The following is a 25375-nucleotide window of genomic DNA, read 5'->3' as shown; positions in this document are numbered from 1 at the left end:
ATCAGGCCCTTGTCTGAGGTATCATTGGCAAATATATTTCCCCATACTGTTGTTTCTCTTTGTATTTTAATGCTGTTTTCTTTAGCTATGCAGAAGCTTTTTATTTTGATAAGGTCCCATTTGTTTATTCTTTCCTTTATGTCCTTTGCTTTAGGGGACGTGTCTGTGAGGATGTTGCTGCATGGAATGTCTGAGATTTTCCTGCCCATGTTTTCCTCTAGGACTTTTATGGTGTTACAACTTACATTTAAGTCTTTTATCCACCTTGAATTTATTTTTGTGTATGGTGTAAGTTGGTGATCGAATTTCATTTTTTTGCATGTAGCTGTCCAGATCTCCCACCACCATTTGTTGAAGGGGCTATTTTTGCTCCATTGTATGCTCTTGCCTCCTTTGTCAAGTATTAATTGACCATGGAGACTTGGGTTTATTTCTGGGCTCTCTGTTCTGTTCCATTGGCCTATGTGCCTGTTTTTATGCCAGTACCAGGCTGTTTTGTTTACAGTGGCCTTGTAATACAGTTTAATATCAGGTATTATGATCCCTCCTGCTTTGTTCTTCTTTCTCAAAAGTGCTGCAGCTATTCCGAGTCATTTATGGTTCCATATAAGTTTCTGAAATGTTTGTTCTATATCTGTGAAATATGTCATGGGTACTCTAATAGGGATTGCATTGAATCTATAAATTGCTTTGGGTAGTATGGCCATTTTGATGATGTTAATTCTTCCAATCCATGAGCATGGTACATGCTTCCATTTGTTTGTGTCTTCCTTAATTTCTCTCTTCAGTGTTGTGTAGTTTTCTGAGTACAGGTCTTTTACCTCCTTGGTTAGGTTTATTCCTAGGTACTTTATTTTTCTTGTTGCTATATCGAATGGGATTTTTTTTCCTGATTTCTGTTTCTGCAGTTTTGTTGCTGGTGTACAGGAATGCCTTTGATTTCTGGGTATTGACTCTGTATCCAGCTGTTTTGCCAAATTCATTTATTAGGTCTAGTAGTTTTTTGGTGGAGTCTATAGGGTTTTCAATGTACACTATCATGTAATCTGCAAACAGGGACAGTTTCATTTCCTCTTTCCCAATTTGGATGCCTTTTATTTCTTTTTCTTGTCTGATTGCTGTGACTAAGACTTCCAATACTATGTTGAATAGGAATGGTGAGAGAGGGCATCCTTGTCTTTTTCCTGATCTTAGTGGGAAAGCTCTAAGTTTTTGTCCATTGAGTATGATGTTGGCTGTAGGTCTCTCATATATGGCCTTTATGATGTTGAGGAATGCTCCCTCTATTCCCACTTTGCTGAGTGTTTTTATCAGAAATGGCTGCTGTATCTTATCAAATGCTTTTTCCGCATCTATTTATATGATCGTGTGATTTTTGTCTTTGCTGTTGATTATGTGATGTATTATGTTTATTGATTTGTGAATATTGTACCATCCTTGCATCCCTGGGATGAATCCTATTTGATCATGGTGTATGATCTTTTTAATGTATTGCTGGATGCGGTTTACCAATATTTTGTTGAGAATTTTAGCGTCTATGTTCATCAGTGATATTGGCCTGCAGTTTTCTTTCTTCGTTGTGTCTTTATCTGGTTTGGGGATTAGGATGATGCTGGCTTCATAAAACGAGTTTGGTAGTCTTCCATCAGTTTGGATTTTTTCAAAAAAATCCAAACTGATGGAAGTGGGGAGTGGGGAGTCTGTGAAGCATAGGGGTTAGCTCTTCCTTAAATGCTTTGTAGAATTCTCCTGTGAAACCATCTGGTCCAGGGCTTTTGTGTGTTGGGAGTTTTTTGATGACTGCTTCAATTTCGTCTGCTGTTATTGATCTGTTCAGGTTTTCTGCTTCTTCTTCATTCAGTTTTGGAAGATTATATTTTTCTAGAAATGTGTCCATTTCACCTAGGTTTTCAAATTTCTTGGCATACAGTTCTTTGTAGTAATTTCTTACAATCCTTTGTATTTCTGTGGTATCAGTTGTAATCTCTCCTCTTTCATTTTTAATTGTGTTTACTTGGATCCTCTCTCTTTTTTTCTTGATGAGCCTACTTAAAGGCTTGTCGATTTTGTTTATCTTTTCAAAAAGCCAGCTCTTGGATTCATTGATCCTTAGAATTGTGCTTTAGTCTCTATGTCATTTAACTCTGCTCTGATCTTGGCTATTTCCTTCCTTCTGCTTGCTCTGGGCTGTCTTTGTTGTTGTTTCTCGAGTTTTTGTAGGCGTAGGGTTAGGTTGTTTGTTTGAAATGTTTCTATCTTTTTAAGGTAGGCCTGTATTGCTATGAACTCCCTCTCAGGACTGCCTTTGCTGTGTCCCATAGGTTTTGGGTTGTTGTGAGTTCGTTTTCATTTGTTTCCAGAAAGTTTTTGATTTCTTTCCTAATCTCATTCTTGACCCATTCAGTTTTAATAGCATGCTATTCAGTCTCCATGATTTTGAGTGTTTTGGGTTTTTTCCTTTGGGGTTCGCTTCTGGTTTCAGTCCCTTGTGGTCAGAGAAAAGGCTTGATATGATTTCAATTTTCTTGAATTTGTTGAGGCTTGCTTTGTGTCCTATCATGTGGTCTATCTTTGAAAATGTTCCATGTACACTTGAAAAGAATGTGTATTTTGCTCCTTTGGGATGAAAAGCTCTATATATATCAGTTAAGTCCACTTCATCTAGGGTATTGTTAAGTGACACAATATCCTTGTTGATATTTTGTTTGGAAGATCTGTCCATCTTTGACAGTGGGGTGTTAAAGTCCCCTACTATAATTGTATTGCTGTCAATATCTTTCTTGAAGTCCTCCAAGATTTTCTTTATGTATTTGCGTCCTCCTATGTTGGGTGCATATATATTTTCAATGTTTATGTCTTCTTGGTGGATTCTTCCTTTGAGTATTATGAAGTGACCTTCTGGGTCTCCCTTTATGGCCCTTCTTTTGAAGTCTATTTTGTCTGATATGAGTATTGCTCCCCCTGCTTTTTTTTCCTGTCTGTTTGCTTGGAAAATTTGTTCCAGCCCTTCACTTTCAGTCTGTGTAAGTCTTTTGTCCTGAGATGGGTCTCTTGTAGGCAGCATATGTGTGGTCATGTTTTCTTATCCATTCAGCTATTCTATGTCTTTTGATTGGGGCATTTAATCCATTTACGTTTAAGGTTATTATCGATAGGTAGTTATTCTTTGCCTTTATTCCTACCTGTGTTCCTCTCTCTTTCTCTTTTCCTTCCTTTCCTTAAAGCAGTCCCTTTAGCATCTCTTGCAGAGCTGATTTTGTGGAAGCGTATTCTTTCAGACTTCTTTTGTCTGGGAAGCTCTTTATTTGGCCTTCTATCTTGATTGAGAGCCTTGCTGGGTAAAGTAGCCTTGGTTGCAGGCCTCTGGTTCTCATTACTTGGAATATTTTTTGCCATTCTCTTCTGGCTTGGAGTGTTTCCATTGAGAAGTCAGTTGCTAACCTTATTGGGGCTCCCTTGTATGTTACTTCCTGTTTCTCCCTTGCTGCCGTTAAGATCCTGTCTTTGTCTTGGAATTTTACCATTTTAATTATTATGTGTCTTGCAATGGGCCTCTTTAGGTTCCTCTTGCTTGGGACTCTCTGTGTTTCCTGGATTTGGGTGAGTTTTTCTCTCATCAGATTAGGGAAATTTTCCATCATTACTTTTTCAAACAGGTTTTCTATCCCGTGCTCTTCTTCTTCTCCTCCTTCTGGTATCCCTATTATATGGATATTATTACGTTTCATGTTGTCCTGCATTTCCCTTAATCCCTCTTCATTCTTTCTGAGCCTCTTTTCCTTTTCTTGCTCTTTCTGGGTGTTTTTTTCTACCTTGTCCTCCAGTTCGCTGATCTGATCCTCTGCTTCATCAAGTCTGCTTTTGATTCCTTCTACTGTGTTCTTCAGTTCCGAAATTGTATTCTTCATTTCCTCTTGGCCCTTGTCGATAGTTTCTATTTCCTTTTTCATGTTGATATAGTTTGCAGTGAGTTTATTGTAGTTTCCCTGTAGTTTCTAGTAATTCTCTGTGAGCTTTGTGAGCTTCCCAATAACCATTGCTTTGAACTTAGTATCTGATAGTTGACTTGCCTCTTTTTCAGTTAGCATTCTTTCTGAGGCTTCCTCCTTTCCTTTCTTTTGGGGATTGTTTCTTTGTCTTCCCATTGTTTGTGGGACTCTTGTTGGTAGCCTCTGCTTCTTAAATTGATCTGTTCTAACTCCCTGGGTTTGTGGTATGAACTTCTATGGTAGAATGCTAGTGGGATTCACTGGTGTTGTCTCCTTAATCTCCTGAGCTCACTGGTCTTGAGCTGACGTTTATGGGTCTAACAAGGGAATCCAGTTGGGCACTTGCCTGGGTTGCAGCTGGTCCCTGGTTGGGGCCTGTGTGAGAGGCAACCAATTGATGTTTCTTTCACACATCAATGTTTCTCTCCCTCTCTTTCTCCCTCCCTTCCTGTCTTTCTAAAAATAAGTAAATACAATCTTTTTTAAAAGATTCAATTGGCAAAATTTGTAGAGATTCTCCAAACACCTTGGCCAAAAGCATTGCTGTTGGTCCTTCTATATCTTAGATCTACCCCTTTGGAACTCATAAGACAAAGACCTTAATGTTCAAACATGGACTGCCTAACTATTTTCCAGTTAAATTTAACCATCAAATAGGGAGTGGGGAGTGATTTTCATTGTTCTGCAGAGGTGCTTCAATGAAAAGAAGGCAAGGCTCCAAGTTCCTGCCCCAATTTCACTAAAACAGAACCACTACATTTCTCTATTTGGGTCACATCTACAATTTCATTTTTAAAAAAGTATTCTAGCCCTGGCCGGTGTGGCTCCATTGGTTGGAGCATCATCCTGTAAACCAAAAGGTCACAGGTTCGATTCCTGGTCGAATTGAAGGAATCAATAAATGTATCCTTGGATGAGGAGTTCAAAAAATTAAAAGGATTCTATTTAAGATTTTGAAAAATATTAAGTGAGATCCTCTTTAAGCTTACTTCAATGGTGGTGCATGGAGGCATGTGTCAGAGAAGAAGAAGTAGAGAACTATACACAGTTAAGAAAACAAAAGAAAAAAATCCAATGACTAAAATTATGCAGCAAAAGTAATTTAAAAGAATTCAGTAAACTTCAAAATAACATTTCTGGGTTATTCCATTAGGTCTAGTATCTATAGTTCTACAGCATAAGTTGTGATACCAGTCCCAACAGATAGATATTAAATGCCAGTTTAATTGTTGCTTTCTCCATGAAGTCTTCCTGCTGACTCTTTAGAAATAACATCTTCATTCATCTAAATTCCATTTTCTGGACTTCTCATCATTTATTTTTAGTATGTGTTGTAGTTATTCCTGTATATGTGTATTTCCTTACTATATTGTACTTTCCTTAAGAGTAGGTACAGTATTTCATTCTCTTTGGATTCTCTGTAGTTCCGTGTACAGAATTTTGCATGTAGTAAGTGCTCAGTAAATGCTTGTTGAATGACCATAATACAATGAGTTCCCTCATTGTTTGGGAAACTAAAACTAAAACACTGGCATATGAAAGACACATTCAATTTGCTTTGCATGGTCCCAAAGGATGGATCAAGAAGTGCAAAATTTCGATATAGAAGCACGTTTTTCCAATTCAAGTTGTCCAAAAATAGATTCGCTGATGTGTGATATGAGGTTTCCTATCTTGATTGGTTTCTACCAGAAGAAATGGTATGGTTTGTAGATGAACAAGATTGAATCTTACTCAGCTCTTTAAGTCTCTCAGTAGCAAAAGCATTACCTCTGAAGCCAGACCACGTGAGCTCAAAGTCTGGCCAAGCTACTACCTACCTGGGTGATTTTTGGCAAAAGCACTAAATCTCTCTGTGCTACAGTTTCTGTATCTGCAAAACAGGCAAAATTTTTTTGATGCTGAGATACAATTATTTTAACATTTCTGAAATCAGGATGCTTATAACAGTATTGTCAGCCAGATGGCAGTTGTGGCATAATTTTCAGTTCATTTGTTCATACTTGAAATGAGATGTATGATGAATCTTAGTTTACCACATGTGTTGAGTTTGACTTCCTATTAAAATATCTTTCATAAGATTACAACATAAATCGACATTAAAACAAAAGGTTTTTGTAATGCAAGAGGACAAGAAAACAGAGCAGTGGGGTATAAATTTCAGATTAATGGACAAGTATTTACTGTTGATAGGAAGCTTTTTTCTTTCTTGATGATAAATAAAATAATAGTAAGTCTTAAACTTGACAACACTTACATTTAGTGAATCTGGTATTTCATTTGTTACCTCAGGAGGTTATTGTAAAGACCGTAAGAATTAAACAGGTTAATATATACAAACTGCTTGTAACAGGGCCTGGAAGAAAGTTAGTGCCATGTAAGTACTGTTGTTGTTATATTTTTACATATTTAGTCATTAATTTCAACAGTTGCACCCTCTAAGCTAGCTTCTAGTAGGGTGTTATAAGTGGTAAGGTTAAGACGACTGCAAAATGAAAACTAGGGGATTCTCCAAGGTGAAAAATAGACTTGGAAGTTAGGAATCAGTGCCATTGAGGTAGAAGGAAGCAAATGAGAATACAGTAAGTTCTTGAAGAACCAGATTCTCTAAACTCTCCTCAAATAAACTGAATGTAAATGAAAAGACTCCGGAATGAAAAGCATCAGGGTTATGGTGGCAGCACTGGCCTATCTCTCTCTTACTCTCACAGTTTCTGTGCTGAGCCACATTTCTGTTCTGCCACCTTGCTGCCTGGCAGGAGTTCCACCATCTTCAAGTTAAATTGTTTGTAAAAGATTCACTTCATTCTCAACAGTGACTGATTGTGCAGCAACAAGAAGAGAGCCAGTGCTTCTCCAAACTTCTTCGCATGCCGCTGCCTCAAATCCAGCTAAATAACTTTTCCCAGGGAGTAGATTAGTTGGGAAAAGATGTTTTGCATTGAAGCAGGGTAGTTCTGATCCCGGCTGGCTCCATCTCAGAACCACTTGTTTGGATATTCAGCCCACAGTGGGCTTTGTGGAATGATAATCATTGAAAGAATGCAACATAGAGATTTCCACTTGACAACTGCTACTTTGTGTTCTCAAAGCCTCTTGTTTCCTCGTTAGACACAGGCAGGAGAATGTATAGAAAATTAAAGGCTAATTGGGTGTACCGCTGTGGCTGAGACCAAATCTATGTACTAACCCTCTCCCAGTATGTCAGCTCCTGCTTTTCAACAAACAATAGTTAGGCAATCATCTATTAAGATGTCACTTGTCTTATTCCAAGCATTAAGTTCACTCCAGTCATAACTTCAGTAGGATCAAGCAATGGGGGAAGGGAGGTGGGAAGGGAAGTAGGATGTGGGGAGTCTCTTTTGCTCCAGGATACCAGTGGGCTACAGAAATGAAGGATCAGTGAGCTCTGAAGTATTTTAGATTGCTACCCTGCCTTCTTCACATCCCTGTCTTCTGGCCCTAAAAGCATAAGAATTCAGTCTTCATTACTCAGGGGTGACAACCCAGGTAGGAAAGACTGATTTTCAGTATGGCTGGTTTAAGTGTGTGCTTGAAGGCAGTTCATAAAACCATCAGCCCTACTGCAAGGGGTAGAATTTGTGCTATTCACAGGAGCGTGCTCTAAGATTATGGAAACAATGTCCCAGTTACGAGGTATGACTCAACCTGTCCTGTCTCTATGTCAAAGACATATGTTTAGGATAAAGTATAATTATAAAATCCTGGGGTATCTTAGAAGCTGTTTGATAAACACCAGGTGTTTTAATATGCCTAATTTGATTATTGTGAGGCAACTTGGTATCACGGTGTCAGTCTGCTCTGAAATCAGGTAGGTGGTGTTGAGGGCACCTATTAGGAGAAAAACAGTGTCTCAGCTACCATTTAAACCTATATTTTTCCTGATTATACAAAACAATACCTGCTTATTGTGAGGGGAGGACATATAGAGATGTGTAAGTTTACAGCAAAAAATAAAATCACCTATATCCGATCACCCAGAAAAAGCTGATGCTTCCTTTTTGTTTAAAAAAATGAATACATACATTGTACATATGATACAAAATTAGTATCATATTGCATATTTAGTATTTTAAAACTTTTTATTGGCAAATAAATTGAAACTTACAAAAAGTTACAAAAATAAAAATAGCACAATAGCTGTATACCCTCTACGTGGATATGCTTTATAGTTAACATTTTACTGCATCTGCTTTATCACTTGTTCTATCTATCTACCCACCTGCCTGTCATCTATCTGTCTATAATTTAAAGGTTAGTTACATACTTATGGCTCTTTAACCCCTAAATGCTTCAGTGTGTATTTCCTAAGGATAAGATTTTTCTGTAACATAACCACAGTTATCAGCTTTGTAAATTCATAAATTTACATTGACTTAAGAATTGAAAAAATAATTTTATTTAATTCACCACCATATTTCAATGTTATCAAGTGAGTAAAAAAGTGTCCTTTATAATGTTTCCCCCTCCAGCACAGGACCTAGTCTAAGGTAAAGGATTACACTTGGTTGTCATCTCTCAGCCTCTTTTGTTCAGGACATTTTCATAGCCTGTATCTTTTCTGACATCAACATTTTGAAGAATGCAGCGCTTTCCACCCTTCCCCCTAATGCATGCTTTAAAAAAATAACTGAATGTCCCTCATGTTGTGTTTTCTGGGGTTGTGCATTCTCTGTTGGGACACCACAGAGGTGATGCTGTGCCCTTCTCAGGGCGCCACGTCTGGAGACACAGTGTCCTGCTATTCTTCACTGGCAAAGTTCGCCTAGTCAAGGTTTGTCCAACTTCTCCACTGTATTACTACTGTTTCCCCCTTCTTTGCTTACAAGTCTACAGAGAGACAATTTAAGATCATGCAAATATTCTCCTCCTCATCAGAATTTCCCTTTAGATTTAGCATCCATTGATAATGCTCGCCTAATTCAATCATTACCATGCTGGTTGCCAAATGATGATTTTCCAACTTTAGCATTACCTCGGTTGGTCCCCTAACAAGAAACCTCCCTTTCCCTCACTAACATACCTATTATTTTATTGGGACGGACTCATTAATTCTTCTCAATACACTTTTTCCACATGTCCAAAAAAGCCACAAAATCTATTAGTACCCCTGCCCTCACCCCGTACACATTTTATTTGGAGCTCCTCATCCTCCTTTCCACTCTGGACTGGTGGTTCTCCAGCCTGCTGCGTAGCTGCCTTCCTGAGATTTTTGCTTCTTATCATCTTGGGACTGTCATGGCCTTTTTTTTTCTGTGTTGGATCCTGTTTCTGAATCATGTGCCTTCTTCTGTCTGAGTTTCCTTTTACATTTTGATGGAAACAGTCTTCTCTAAACTTCTAAGAAAAGGTAAACAACAAGTTAAATTTCTTTTGAGGACATGTATTTCTAAAAATATCTTTACTTTAAAAAATAAATTAAAATATCTTCACTTTTTTCTCACTTTATTGGAAGTTTTGGTATTGAATCCTAGGTTAGAAGTTATTTTCCCTAAAAATTTGACAGCATTGCTTTAGTGTCTTTGGCTTCTGTTGCTGTGGTGGAGAAGTCCAATGCCATTCTGATTCCTGATACTTTTGATGTTACCTGACATTTTGTACGTAATGATATATATGTGTGTGTGTGTGTGTGTGTGTATATATAGGTTTTCATTTAAGGTATTTACTCTACCTCTTATGATCCAAAATTTCCAAGTATAGCTGTGTTTAAATTCATCATTCTGAGCCTCGGTGTGGGACCACTCAATATGAAGATGTCTTTCAGTTCTGAAAGTCTGTGTGTGTGTTTCCTCCTTGTTTACTTTTTCCTGCTGTCTTCTTATTCTCTCTTTCTGAAACACCTATGTCAGATTTTGAACTTCCTTGATTGATGCTTTAATTTTCTTACTGGTTCTCTTTTATTACCCATCTTTGTGACCAACTTTCCGAGAGTTTCCTTAAATTTATCTTCCAACCTTAGAGTAAAATTTTTATGTTAGCTATATTTTTAATTTTTAAGAGCTTTCTTTATCTGATAAATTTTCTTTTCTCTTGAAACATACTGTTCTATTCATGAACAAAATACAATATCTTCTTAACTGAGAATATTATGTATATAGTATTTGCCATGTTTTTAGTTCATCAAGCATTTTTATTTTTATATTAAATCTTCATTGGATTTTTTTCCATTACCTTTTAACCCTCTTATACACCCCTCCTCTCAGCAATCACCACACTGTTGTCCATGTACGTGAGTCCTTTTTCCTTTTTGCTCAATCTCTCCACCCTCTAATCTCCCCCGACTTAGCTGTCATCCTGCTCTCCATCTATGAGTCTGTCCCTATTTTCCTTGTTAGCTCAGTTTGTTCATTAGATTCCACATGTGAGTGAAATCTTACGGTATTTGCCTTTCTCTAACTGGCTTATTTTACTCAGCTTAATATTCTCCAGGTCCATCCATAGAGTTGCAAAGGGTAAATTTTTCCCTTTTTTATGATTGAGTAGTATTCCATTGTGTAAATGTCCCATATGTGTTTTATCCACTCATCTACTGATGGACACTTGGGCTGCTTCCATACCTTGGCAATTGTAAATAACACTGCAATGAATATAGGGGTGCTTATGTTCTTTCGAATTAGTTTTTGGGTTCCTTCAGATATATTCCCAGAAGTTGGATCACTGGGTCAAAAGGCAGATTGTTTTTAATTTTTTGAGGTGTCTCCATGCTGCTTTCCACAGCGGCTGCACCAATATGCATTCTCACCAACAGTGCACTAGAGTTCCCCTTGCTCCACATCCTCACCAGCACTTGTTGTTTGTTGATGTATTAATGATAGCCATTCTGACAAGTGTGAGATGGTATCTCACTGTGGTTTTAAATTGGATTTCTCTCCTGATTAATGATGTTGAGCATATTTTCATACGTCTATTGGCCACCTGTATGTCCTCTTTGGAGAAGTGTATACTGAGATCCTTTGCCCATTTTTTAAGTTGGGTCATTTGTTTTTCTGGTGTTGAGTTTTGTATGTACTTCATAAATTTGAGATATTAACCCCTTATCAGATGTATCAGTGAGTATGTTCTCCCATTCTGTAGATCATCTTTTTATTTTGTTGATGAATTCCTTTGCTGTGCAAAGTGAAAACTTTTCAGTCTGATGTAATCACATTTGTTTATTTTTTCTTTTGTTTCCCTTGATTGGGGAGATATGGCCTATAAAAAATTGCTATGAGCAATGTCTGAAATTTTCCTGCCTATGTTTTCTTCTAGGATTTTTATGGTTTCAGGTCTAACATTTAAGTCTTTGATTCATTTTGAATTTGTTCTTGTGTGTGGTGTAAGAAGGTGGTCTAGCTTCAATTTTCTGCACATGTCTGTCCAATTTTCCCAACATTATTTATTGAATAAACTATCTTTAGCCTATTGTAGGTACTTGCTTCCTCTGTCAAATATTAATTGACTATAAAGGTGTGGGTTTCCTTCTAGGCTCTCTATTTGGTTCCATTGATCTAAATGTCTCTTTTTATGCCAGGACCATGCTGTTTTGATTACTATGGACTTATAGTATAGTTTCACATTAGGTACTGTGATTCCTCCAACTTTATCCTTCTTTCTCAGGATCATTGTTGGTATGCGAGGCCTTTTGTGGTTCCATATACATTTTTGAAATATTTGTTCTAGTTCTATGAAATAAGTCATTGGAATCTTGATAGGACTTGCATTGAATCTATAGATTGCTTTGGGTAGTATGGACATTTTAATGACATTAAATCTTCCTCCACAAACACAGTATGTGCTTCCACTTATTTGTATCTTCTTCAATTTCTTTCTTCAGTGTCTTATAATTTTCTGTGAACAGGTGTTTTACATCTTTGGTTAGGTTTACTCCTGGGTATTTTATTCTTTTTGAAGCAATTGTGAATGGAATTGTTTTCTTATTTCCCCTTTCTGTTAGTTCATTATAGGCATATAAAAATGTAGCTGATTTCTGAATATTAATCTTGTATCCTGCTGCTTTGCTGAATTCATTTATCAGTTCTAGCAGTTTCTTGGTGGTATCTTTGGGGTTCTCTATATACTGTATCATGTCATCTGCTAGTAAAGACAGTTTTACTAGTTCCTTTCCAATTTGGATGCCTTTTATTTATTCTTCCTGTCTGGATGCTGTGGCTAGGACTTCCAGTACTATGCTGAATAGGAGAAGTGAAAGCAGACATCCCTGTCTTGTTCCCAATCTTAAGGGGAATGCTCATAGTTTTTACCCATTGAGTATGATGCTGGCAGTGGGTTTGTCATATATGGCTTTTATTATATGTAAGTATGTTCCCTCTATTCCAACTTTGCTAAGAGTTTTGATTATAAATGGATGCTGGATTTTATCCACAAGCTTTTTCTGCATCTATTGATATGATCATGTGGTTTTTATTCTTCATTTTGTTTATGCGGTGAATCACATTTATTGATTTGCAAATGTTTTACCAACATCGCATTTCTGGAATAAATCCCACTTGATCATGGTGTATGATCTTTTTAATGCATACCTGTATTTGGTTTTCTAATATTTTGTTGAGGATTTTAGTGTCTATGTTCATCAGAGATATTGGCCTATAATTTTCATGCTTTGTAGTTTCTTTATCTGGTTTTTGAATTAGGATAATGCTGGCCTTGTAAAATGAGCTCTGGAGCCACCCATCCTCTTGAATTTCATGCAATAGTTTGAGAAGGAAAGGTGTTAGTTCTTCTTAGAATGTTCGGTAAAATTCCCCTGTGAAGCCATCTGGTCCAGGGCTTTTGTCTGTTGAGAGTTTTTTGATTACTGCTTCAATTTCACTATGTGTAACTGTATGTTCAGATTCTCTGATTCTTCCTGATTTAGTTTAGGAAGATTGTATGTTTCTAGGAATTTATCCATTTTGTCCAGGTTGTCCAGTTTGTTGGCGTGGAGTTGTTCATAATATTTCCTTAAAATCCTTTGTATTTCTTTGGTGTCAGTTGTTATTTCTCTTCTTTCTTTTCTGATTTTATTTATATGGGTCCTTTCTCTTTATTTCCTTGATGAGTCTAGTTAAAGGTGTGTCAATCCTATTTATCTTTTCAAAGAACCAGCTCTTGGATTCATTGATCTTTTGAATTGTTTTTTAGACTCTATTTCATTTATTTCTGCTTTGATCTTTACTTCCTTCCTTCTACTCACTTTGGAGTTTTTAATTGTTCTTTTTCAAGTTTCTTTAAGTGTAAAGTTAGATCGTTTATTTGAGCTTTTTCTTTCTTTTTCAGATTGGCCTATAATGCTATGAATTTCCTTGAGGATTGCTTTCCCAGTGTCCTACAGATTTTGGATTGTTGTGTCCTCATTTCCATATGTTTCAAGCTATCTTTTGATTTCTTCCATGATCTCGTTGGTGACCCATTCATTGTTTTTTTGTTTTGGAAGATTTTCTTTATTTCTTTTAGACAGAGGGGAAGGGAGGGAGAAGGAGAGGAAAACATCAATGTGCAGTTGCCTCTCTCATGCCCCCTACTGGGGACCTGAACTGGGCCACAAGCCAGTCATGTGCCCTGACTAGGAATCAAACCAGTGACCCTTTGGTTCTCAGGCCAATGCTCAAACCACTGAGCCACACCAGCCAGGATCTATTCATTGTTTAATACCATGTTATTTAGCTTCCATGTCTTGGTGTGTTTTTCAGTGTTCTTCTTATGATTGATTTGTTTCATAGCATTGTGGTCAGAGAAATGCTTGATATGATTTCAATCTTATTAAATTCATTGAGACTTGTTTTGTGTACTAACATATGGTCTATCCTAGAAAATGTTCCATGTGCACTTGAAAAGTATGTATATTCTGCTGCTTTGAGGTGAAATGCTCTGAAGATATCAATTAAATCCATTTTTAAGGCCACTATCTTCTTGTTGCCTTTTGTCTGGAAGATCTATCCATTGAAGTCAATGGGGTGTTAAAATCCCCAACAGTGACTGCATTTCTGTTGATCTCTCCCTTTTTGTCCAGGATTTGCTTTACATATATAGGTGCTTCTATGTTGGGTGTGTAAATGTTTACTAGGGTTATATCCTCTTGTTGGATTGTTTCCTTTATCATTATGTAATGTCCTTCTTTGTCTCTTACAACAGCTTTTGTTTTAAAGTCTATTTTGGTGGATGTAAGTACTGCTGTCCCAGCCTTTTTTCTTTTCTATTTGCATGAAATATATTTTTCCATCTCTTTACTTTTACACTGTGTATATATTTCCATCTGAGATGTGTCTCTTGGAGGCAGCATATATATGGGCCTTGTTTTCTTATCTATTCAGCTACCCTATGTCTTTTGGTCAGAGCATTTAAGCCATTTACATATAAGGTGATTAGTGATAGATATGTATGTAGTGCCATTTTATTGTTAGACTATTTTCCTCTTTTGTTTCTTCTTCTCCTTCTCCTTCTCTTTTCTTCTCAAGGCAAGTCCTTTAACTTTTGTTGCAGTACTGGTTTGGTGTTAACAAAGTCTTAACTTTTTCTTGTCTGGTAAGCTCCTTATTTCTCCTTCGATTTTAAATAATAGCCTTGCTGGGTAAGTCAGTCTCGGCTGTAGGTCCTTGCTTCTCACCACCTCGAATATTTCACGCCACTCCCTTGTGGCCTGAAATGTTTCTGTTGTGTAATCAGATGACAGTAAAAATGGTGCTCCCTTGTAGGTAACTAACTGCTTTTCTCTTGTGGCTTTTAGGATGCTCTCCTTGTCTCTAAGTCTTGTCATTTTAATAATGATGTGTCTTTGAGTAGTCCTCTTTGAGTCCAACTTGTTTGGGACTCAGAGCTTCCTGGACCTGTGTGTGTGTCTTTTTCCTTCATTATATTAGGGAAGTTTTTGGTCGTTATTTCTTCAAATAGGTTCTCCATCCCTTGCTCATTCTCTTTTCCCTTTGATATTCTCATGATGTGGATGTTATTATGCTTCATGTTGTCCAAAATGTTTCTTAAGCTCCCCTCAATTTTTAAAAATTCTTTTTTCTTTTTGCTGCTCTGCTTGGGTATTTTTTTTTTTACCTTCTCTTCCAAATCACTGATGTGATCCTCTGCTTTGTCTAATCTACTGTTTATTCCTTCCAATGTTATTTATTTCAGATATTGCATTCTTTATTTTTGACTGGTATTTTTTAATGCTTTCTGTCTTTCCTCATGTTTTTGAGTATCCGTATAATTATTACTGTAAACTCTATCTGATAAACTGCTTTCCTCCATTTCCTCCAGTTGTCCATTTTCTGTCAATGGACACTGGGGTTGTTTTTTCCTTTTGGCTTTCGTGAATAATGTTAGTACAAACATGGGTGTACACATAACTCTTTAAGACTTTGCTTTCAATTCTTTTACATATATATTTTACAAGGTCTGTCCAGAAGGTATCCAGCCATGTAATATGAAAAATGGAGACATTTATTGAAGAAGATACAAGAAACATTGTACATAGGACAATGATGCCTCAGTCTCCTTTAAGGTAGGCATCCTGAGGCCTCACACATTTCTCCCAATGTTCCACTGGTTCAAATCACTCTGCAAAATCCTTTGTTGGCAGCATCAGCTGCCCTGTCATATTTTCCTGAATCTCATTGAGAGTCTGAAATCTCTTTCCTTTCAAAGGTGATTTTAGTATTGGGAAAAACCCAGAAGTCATAGGGCACCAAATTATGGGGAACTGTTCCACACATGGGAAATGTGGCCCAGGCCCCACTTGGAAAAGCCTGTGGGGAGTGAGGTTCGGTGGGCAGGACCCATGCCCACGGATAGGTTCTCCCATGGGGAATCAGGCCTGCATTGTACCTAGACCTCTACGAGGCTTGCTCTTGCTAAAGCTCCCTCACCCTGAATTGAGGCAGCAAATGTTTACCGAAGTGTCTTTAACTTCCCAAAATCTGAGCTAAACCTCCCAAGTATGGAGTATAACTGGTTCGACCACTTTTCCCTTCACATTTGCAAATATCCTTCTTTGATGTATTTAGCAACATCCTCTCCTTTGTTGTCTGTAAAAGATAACCACCCAAAACAAGCCTATGCATAGTAAATGAGGACCATCCTTGATGTAATGTGCCTAGAAAAACAATAAAAGCCTGTCCAGGTGGGGGTCGGGGCCCTCTCTCTGACTTAGAAAGCGGCCATGCAGTCCCTTTTTCTCCACAGGATTTCTGTAGTCCGTGTGTATTTGTGTATTGCAGCCACAACACAGGATCCTGCTGGCCAGGATCCACATCACCAAATCTGGGCTATAGGGGCTGAGTCACCTGGGTGATTTGATGTTTCATAAAAAAACTCTGTATGAGAGGAGATGCATGAGCAGGTGTATCATCATGATGATAAAGCTGCCAATCACCAGTTGCCCATAGCTTTGACCTTCTGAATCATACAAATAGTTTCCGTGGAGGAACGTTCAAGCTTAACACAAAATTTGATGTAGATTCGTTGCTCTACTCGCTCAGTCATTTTGAATGCAATGGCCACACAGTACTCACTCAATGGCATCTACTGCCCCCACTGACTAGTACAGTGAAGTCATCATTCTTCATGCATGCACATTCCAGTCCACTCTTCTTGTCTGCCAGGTTACATCGATGTCACGCAAACTGTTGTTCTCATTATATTAACAATGGTTGCACTTTTTCAGGACAGACTCTGTGTGTGTGTGTGTGTGTGTGTGTTGTTAATTAGTGGGGTCATAGGATAATTGTATTTTTTTAAGGACCACCATACTGTTTGCACCATTTTACATTCCTAACCAGCAGTGCATAAGGGTTCCAATTTTTCTACCTTGGTAGAAACACTTGGTAGTTTCTGTTTATTAAATTGTAGCCACTGTAATGGATGTAGGAAAGCTATTTTATTTATATAGTTTTAGACCACGCTTTTTTCATAGAACATGGTCTTAAGCATTTTCCATGTCATACTGGAAATATGTTTAAAAAACCATGTAATAGTGGTTTGGTGCTACTGAACTCCTTCAGCTTTTTCTTGTCTGGGAAGTCCTTATATGTCCTTCAATTCCAAATGATAACTCTGTAGGGTAGAGTAATCTTGGTTGTAGGTCCTTGCTTTTCACCTCTTTGAATATTTCTTGCAAATCCTTCTGGCTTGCAAATTTTCTGTTGAGAAGTTAGCTGACAGTCTTATGGGAGCTTCTGTTGAGAAATTAGCTGATAATCTTATGGGAGCTTCATGGTTAGAAAAGCTTCTGCTTTCCTTTTTCTGTTTTTAATATTCTCTGTCTTTAAATTTCTGCATTTTCCTAATTTTTATTTTAAAAAAATATTTTTATTTATTGATTTTAGAGAGACTGTGTTTGTATGAGAGAAACATCGATTTGTTGTTCTACCCACTTACACACCCATTGGTTGATTCCTGTATGTGTCCTGATCGGGGATCAAACCCACAACCTTGATGTAATGCTCTAGCCAACTGAGTTACCCAGCCAGGTCAACCTTTTGTACTTTAATTATGATGTGTCTTGGTGTGGGCCTCTTTGGGTTCATCTTGTTTTGGACTTTCTATGTTTCCTGGACTTGTATGTCTATTTCCTGTATCAAGTTAGGGAAGTTTTCTGTTATTATTTTCTCAAATAAGTTTTCAACTTCTCACTCTCTCTCTTCTCCTTCTGTCACCCCTATGATGCAATGTTGCAATGCTGAAGTTGTGCCAGAGGCTGTTTATACTATTCTAATTTTTTTTTGGATTCTTTTTTCTTTTGTTCTTCTGACTGGTTGTTTTTTGCATCCTTATATTCCAAACTGCTGATTTGATTCTCAGCGCTTTATTTCTGACTGGTTCTTTTTTATTGTGTTTAAGTTCTCACAAAGTTCATTGAGCATCCTTAAAACCAGTTTTCAACTCTGCATCTAGTAGATTGCTTCTCTCCATTTTCTTTCTTTCTTTCTTTTTTTTTTTTTTTTGCGGTTTTGTTCTGTTCTTTCATTTGTGACATGTTCTTTTGTCTCCTCATTTGGCAGCCTCCCTGTGTTTGATTCTGTGCAATAGATAGTCTGCTATGTCTCCTGGGCTTGGTAGAGTGACCTAATGTAGGTATTCTGTAAGGTCCAATGGAACAGCCTCTCTGTTCACCCAAGCTGGGCATTCCAGGTACTCATCCCCCATCACTTGGTGTGGGCTGCGTACATCCTCCTGTAGTTGTGCCTTGATTGCTATTGGCACATCAATGGGAGGGATTTATCCCCAAGCCAACTTGCTTTAAGGACTGGCTGTAACCACTGACCAGTATGGATGATCAGCTGTGTAGTGGCCTACCCCACAGAGCAGGACTTACTTTAGCAGGGCTTTGATGCCCGCTGAGTCCACACCTTGAGCAGGTTGCTTATAGTGGTGGTTGGGGTTTTGATTTGGTCTGAGGTATCTTCCAGGTGTTCTGGCTCTGGGGCCTCCTAGGAGGTGCAGACCAATGTCAGCCACCACCTGTGTTCTGCCCGGGGACACCTGGTATGTACTACAAAGCCATCTGCAGATGGCTGCTACTTGTCCTGGAGGTACCCAGTTGAGGCCAAGCTAAAACTCAAGGCAGGATGCTGGAGCCACTTAGTGAGAGGTACGGGCATGCCAAGGCCAGATGCTGTTTGTTTGAGAGATTTTAGGAAAATCTGAAGTGGGAACCAAGACAAGCCATTTGTATGGAAAAGCTACTAGAAACAGCTTGGGTGGGCCCGCAAGTTGGTGGGGCAGGGTCTTTGGAAATCACCAAGTTTGGGCAAACCGTATTAGCCATGTTGATGGAGACTCAGATATGGCACCAGCCTGCCATCTTTGTAGGCGGAGGGCTCAAAAAAGGAATAATGGCCTCTGTGAGCACTTTTGTCAGGCAGAAAGCTGCATCTCTAGTTCTAGCCCTGGTGCCTTTTGAGTTGCTTCCCCAGTGCTGGAGCTCAGAGGAGGAGAGTAAGAATAAGTTTGTGAGCCCTTTAAGAGGAACCCTGGGACTCTAGAAGTCCTCCAGCTCAGCCATAATCTCCACTGGCTTTCACAGCTAGAAGTTAGGGGGACTTTTATATCTGGTACTGGAACCCTGGGCTGGGAACTCTGAGTCCTCAGGGGGGGTCTCCACAGCTGAGATATCCTTCCCAATTTATATCTGCCACATGTGGGTGTGTGACCAGCCCATTCCATGTCTCCACCCCTTCACATCCAGTCTTGATGTGGCTTCTTCTTTAAATCCCTTTGTTGTAGGACTTACATTCAACTAGGTTTCAGGCATTTCTGAATAATGGTTGTTCTGTAGTTTAGTTTAATTTTGATGGGGTTGTGGGAGGATGTGACTACCACATTTACTTATGTTGACATCCTGACTGGAATTCTTTATGTTTTTAATGTATATTGCCAGATTGCATTCCTGAAAAGTTGCATCAGTTTATACTCCTACTAGTAGTACCAGTTTATATTCCTACTACTAGTAGTGAGAGTATTGTCTACACTAAATATTATCAGAGAAAATTATATCAATGTGTTATCAGAAAGGGGACCAGACTGGAGCAGGCCTTCTTAGGGTCAGCTGGTAGTATGTGGGTTCTTGACTTCATGCAGGAAAGATTTTTACATGAGTCCAAGTCATTTTGAGAGTACATTTATTAAAGCTGGGGAGAGTGAAGTGAGGAAGGGCCTAGGATAGAAGCAGCAACAGGAGAGAGCCTAGGTGGGGCTGCTTTGGCTCTCTAGAGATGTTAGAGGAAAGACATAAGCTGAGTCAGGGCTGCTTTAGCTCACTGAGAAATCAGAAAAGAGAGGCTTGGAGACAAGTTCAGGGGTCAGCCCAGGACAAGCTGCTACTGCCTATGGCTGCCCTGGTTGTGAGTCTCATGGGGACCCTTAGAGTTTGGAAGATGCACACCTGTGGGGGAAGGAGGTGGGGAAGGGAGAGCGTGCGCTGGGTCCTTTGTTTTGAGGGTTTTGAAAGGCTGAGAGTTTAGTGAAGGTATTCATCAGCTTTCCAGGAGTGTCCTTTCAGGACTGTGGTCTCTACTAATAGGCTGATGCCAGGGCTGGGGAGGGGGCAGTTATTAGTTGTTTGCAGCTGGTCCTGGTGTCACCCACCTGGTTTTGCTGCTTTTTTGGACCTAGAGCTGAAATACAACTGAGGCCTAGATAATATCTCTAGGGAGGCAACTTTCTGTACCTGGCTGTAAATTGCTTGGCCAGTTTGTTCAGCTGTTTCAGTTTTCCCCTTTCACTTGCCAAGGAATTTTCCTAGCTTCTTACTCAACTGATAACAATGGGTAACTCAGAGAATAGGTCTGCTTTTCATGTATGAGTGGTCAAAGAAATATTTTAATTTACTAATTTAAAATAGAAATGGGTAAAATGATATACTTATTTTAATATGTATGCTTTTTACTTTTATTAAAGTTAGACCTTTTTCATATTTATTACAGTTCTCCATTTGTGAAATACTCATTTCATTTGTCTATTTTTCTTGAGTTGTTAGAACTATTTATATAGGAACTCTTTCCCATACATGGTAATGATATCCCCCTGTCTTCTTGTTTACCTTTAAAGTTTTGTTTATTTTCTATTTCCAGAAGTAAAAGTTTTATGTAGGTACTTACATTTATCCATGCTTACAATTTATCTCTCTACTTTTTTACTTTACATTTACAGAATGGAGAAAACGCTTCTCCATTCTGAGGTAGGATATTCATCTGTGTTTTGTTGTTGTGTATCTGTACGTTTCAGATTTCACCCTTGAATTCAATTGTAATTTACTTAGTATATATTTTGATAAGGAATCTAACCCAAATAATTAACTAAATGTCCCACCACCACTTTAAAAAGTAAACACTCCTTTCTTGGTTGACTTGAAATGCCACCTTTATCAAATAAATTATTTATGCATTGGATCTAATTCTAGGCTTTCTACTCAGCTCCGATGGTGTTACTGGGAAGATGGTAGTCATCCAGGAAATGACTTGCCCTTAAGTATTACTGCTTAGATAATGAACAGTCCAGTTAAAAGAGGTTTATTGAAACAACCAATTTGAAAACGTAAGAGAATTATTTTGTTGTTCTTAGTACTTAATTTAGGGGTGTAATGACTAAACTTTTTAATCTTATTTTTGAGCATTGCTAATTGGGTGTGCAAGTATTACCCAATGCGAGGTACAGTTCCCAGGGATATTCTAAAGAACTCCCGCCTCCTAAGTACCACACATTCATTTGCTTCCGGTCCTAGCTAATGTAAGAAGTCATCAGGTGATGAGTGGTAGTGTGCCTTAGTTTACTGTACTTGTCTGGGTGCAATCTATGAATGGTTCTAATAAACATCTCTTTAAAACAATACTTTTTTCTAAAAATGTATTGATGTATGGGGGGGGAGAAGGGTAAAGACACATTAATTTGTAGTTCCACTCATTTATGTATTCATTGGCAGTTTCCTGTATGTGTCCTGACCAAGGATGATTGCCAACCTTGGCATATTGGGACAACAATCTAACCAACTGAGCTACGCAGACAAGGCTGATAACCTTTTCTTAATAAGCCTTAAAGCCATAGTTTTCCTTTCTTGCCATACCTCTAGAGTGGATAGGTATAGGAACTTCTCAATACCTCTACGGATAGGTATTGAGAAGTTCCTTCCCAGCCTCACAGCTGCATTCTAACCCAGGAACGGGTTTGTGAATTCCTGTAGGAAGGCACGCCAAGAGGGCCCTAAGAGGCTTTAGCGCATGCTCGCAGGAAGCTCCCCGGCCCAAGGGCAGCAGAGATCTGGGTGCCCCACAGCGAGGAGCGCTCGGGGACTGCAGGCAGCGGGAGCCACGAGATCTCGAACCTGGAGGTCAGCACCGGTTCCCAGCTTGCTTTACCGGCTTTCGACAGATTGCTTTGTGGCCGCTCACCTCGGATTTGATTTACGGCTTTCCCCTGCTCTTTCTGGCACTGCTGCGGGCTCGCTTTCGCGTTGGACCTTCTTCCCAGCTGCCCTTGCTCTTCCTTCCCAGTTTCCTCTGCGCGACTTTATCTAAACTCCTTTCCCCTTGCCTGTAGCGTAGATCGAGTTCCCTGCGTGCACCGCGCACTGCCCGAGGTGTGTAAGTGAGGAGGGAGGAAGGCCCAGTGGGGTGGTTCCGGCTGGGGACTGTGGATCGGGGGCTCCTCCAGTTCGGAGTAAAGTACCGGAGTGAGGGTGGAGCTCGTCCGGCGGATCCCAGCATAGGGACCTGAGTCCAGAGGCCTGTAGTCAAGTACAGTAGGGGTTCAGGATCACGGCTTCCTGAGAGTTTGGTTAGCGGGGGCAGCGGTGCAGGAAACTTGCACCAACACCCCTAGTAGAAACCCCAGGCGCACACGACTGGATGAGGCCAGCTCACTGTTAGCTATGGCGGTCCCTGTGCGGGCGCGACGCCGCTGAAGGCTGCTCTTCGACCCGAGGGAAGGGTGCTGACGTTTGCGTCTGCTGAACGAGTGAGCGGGCAGGAGGGGCAGTGGTTTGGAAGGAATGACCCACTGAAAAGGAATTTGGCAGTTTGGCCTCATACTCATCCTTTTAGATCAGTTTTTTAAAAATTGAGAAACAATTCATATACTATTAAATGTATGCGCGATTCAGTGGTTTTTAGTATATTCACAAGGTTGTACAACCACCATTATATAATTCCAGAACATTCTCGTCATCCTGAAGAGAAACCGGGAACTACACTTCTAGTTTCCCCTTGCCCCCAGCCTCACTAATCTTTTTGTCTCTATGAATTTGCCAGTTCTAGATATTTAACATAAGTGGAATCATACAGTATTTGTCCTTTGTGTCTGGTTTATGTCACGTAGCATAATGTTTTCAAGGGTTGTAGCATATGTCAGTAATTCACTTTTTTATGACTGAACAATACAATAATAATCAGTTGTAGGGATATACCACATTTTGTTTCTCCATCAGTTTATGGGCATTTGGGGTTTTTTCTTCACATTTTGGCTTCCTAGCCCTTTTAAGGTGTATTCCTTCACAGTCTGAAGTGCAAACATTTTAAAACTAAATTTCACTCTGGGATTGGGTCAACTATTTCTGTGACCTCAGATCAGGAAAATTTGTCTTTTTAAAGTCGTCTCAGTTGAGCACTGATCAGACCATTAATTGTAGTGGTAACTGTGAGCAGCTCTCATCACAGATGCTGCTGTGAATGTATGCCATGGCATGTTGTGTATGAACTGGGTGTGGTTGGAGACGAGTGTGTATGAAAGTGCAACTGAGATAGCTGTGGAGAGCGGTTTTATCTTTTAAAAAACCTACACTGGAGCCTGGACTGCTGTGGCTCAGTTGGTTGGCGTGCCCTGCAGTAAACCAGAACGTTTCAGGTTCAATTCCTAGTCAAGGCAGATGCCTGGGGTGGGGTCTGGTCCCTAGTCTGGGCGCATGCAAGAGGTAGCCCATTGATGTTTCTCTCTGTCCCTTCCCCTCTCTCTCAAATCAATAAGCAGGTCCTCTAGTGAGGATTTAAAAAAAAAAAAAGCCCACAGTTGATCTTTATGAATTTATTTGCTAAAATTTCTTTGAAACCCCAAATCCCAAATCGGTACTTAAGGCACTTTTGCATATGTGCAGAGTGCTGAATAATTTGAGTTACCCAATGCGCCTGTTCCCACTTGAGGTTAAACCACGGGATGCTCTGCCTTCTTGTTTCAATTCTCATACTGGAAATAAGAGTCCTTGTTGCAGGTATATTTAATGCCAGGTTTTTTTCTTTCATATTTTGTGCTTTTTGTTGGTGATTTCACTGTATAGAAAGGACTCCAATCATATTGCTGAAATGCTGTCTTTTGTTTATGTGCAAGAAGGCTGTGACGTGCCTTGCAAAGACAAGCTTCTTTTAGATAAGGTTTGTTCAGCAGAGAATTCAATGTTAATGAATCAATAATATATATTAAATAATGTGCCATTAAACAGAAACAGACATAAAACAAGGCTATGTATTGACTGGTTGGCGAAATGTGTCTAGAGGCTTGCAGGAACCTAACCCTGTATTTCTCTTAGGAGCAATGGTTCGGTATTTGATAATTCAGCATTCATAGAACATAACTACTGTGAATAATGAGAATTGACTGTATAACCAATTTGAATATTCAAGGCAGAAAGCCTAGTGTGAATATTTTTAAATATCTGTGACTTTTAACATTTTTTCCACATCAGGTATTCATTTTTAATACCATCCTGGCAGATTTGAAGTAGAGAGAAGCTAAAATAAAGCTAAAATGTTCTTTATACTATGTGCTGGCTAGGGACTATGTTAAGTGCTGGAGATTTAGTAGTTAGTATATGTCCCCTCTGTTCTCGAATGACTGAGTTAGGATTATGTGTGATAGGTGATTTCACATATGTCTAAAATGCTCTGGGAACACAGGATGAATTCTATGTAGACTGTAGTTAGGAGATGACATTTTGATATACAGTTGCTTCTTTTTACTTAAAAAAGGTTTTTTCTACTCTTGATAACATTTTCTTGGTACCACAACAATTATAGCAGCATGCGTATAAATGAAAATAAAAGGGAAAAAACCCTTGATATCCAAGCCTGCTATTGATCCTCATCTGTCACTGAGTCTTGTCAGTTCTGCCTCCTGTAATACATACCTAGCGGTCATCCTTTCTCTACATTCCCATGACCTTTGAGCCTTTGTCATTTCCGTTTGGACTATTGTAACATAGACTCCTAACTGATCTCTCCCTCAATTATTCACTGTTGAGAGAGAGAGCTTTCTGAGGCATAAATATAATCTTATCATTCTTAGCTTAAAATTTCCATTGTTTTCCATGGTTCACAAACTAAAGTTCCAGCTTTTGAAGGTGGTTTCTATTACCCTTCAGGGTTATGCCCTCTCCTGTATTTAATAAAGAGAAAAGAGGTCAGACAGAAGAGGATAACTTCCTTATATAATATGCCTCATGCCCTCTTATTCCTTCCTCCTTCCATATGTAATTAGAAATGCTTTTAGGTATAAGGAAATGGATAAGAATAAAAATGTTACCCAGTCTTGTTTACCTTCTTAATATTTCTTGAATTCATCTATTCCATGCTCATAGCCACTACCCTAAATCAGGTTCTTTCCCCTTACCCCTACAAGTCTTCATTTTTTCTCCTACACGTCTTTTTCTGGTCATATGTTTTTATTTCTTAGGGAAAATACCTACCAGAAGAATTCTTGGGTCACATGGTAGATGCATATTTAATTTCTTAAGAAGTGATCAGATTTATTTCCAAAGTCATGAAACTATTATAAGGCTTCTAGAAAATATAGAAGAATATCTTCTTGACTTGGGAGTATGCCAGAGATTTCTTAGCCAAGACTCAGAAAGCAATAACCACTTAAAACAAAAAGATAAATGGGATTACATTAAAATTTAAGATTTCTCATCAAAGACA

At 38.9% G+C, this 25375-nt stretch overlaps 1 protein-coding gene across 5 annotated transcripts in view; it reads left to right on the top strand.

Annotated features, from left to right (window-relative positions):
• Positions 1 to 21696: 21696 nt before the first annotated feature.
• RAD52 (RAD52 homolog, DNA repair protein) overlaps positions 21697 to 25375 on the top strand; it is a 33871-nt gene continuing 30192 nt past the window's right edge. For 2 of the 5 annotated variants that reach the window (XM_045196900.2, XM_024566684.3), the window contains exon 1: positions 21921 to 22050. The gene's annotated coding sequence lies outside the window, so the exon portion shown is untranslated. The other 3 variants (XM_024566742.4, XM_024566879.3, XM_071220992.1) reach the window with 3 other exon arrangements.

This window comes from Desmodus rotundus, chromosome 3, assembly GCF_022682495.2.
Source record: "Desmodus rotundus isolate HL8 chromosome 3, HLdesRot8A.1, whole genome shotgun sequence".
NCBI classification, from domain to species: domain Eukaryota; kingdom Metazoa; phylum Chordata; class Mammalia; order Chiroptera; family Phyllostomidae; genus Desmodus; species Desmodus rotundus.
The sequence above is the reverse complement of the archived record's forward strand: the minus strand, read 5'-3'. Positions and strand labels throughout refer to the sequence as shown.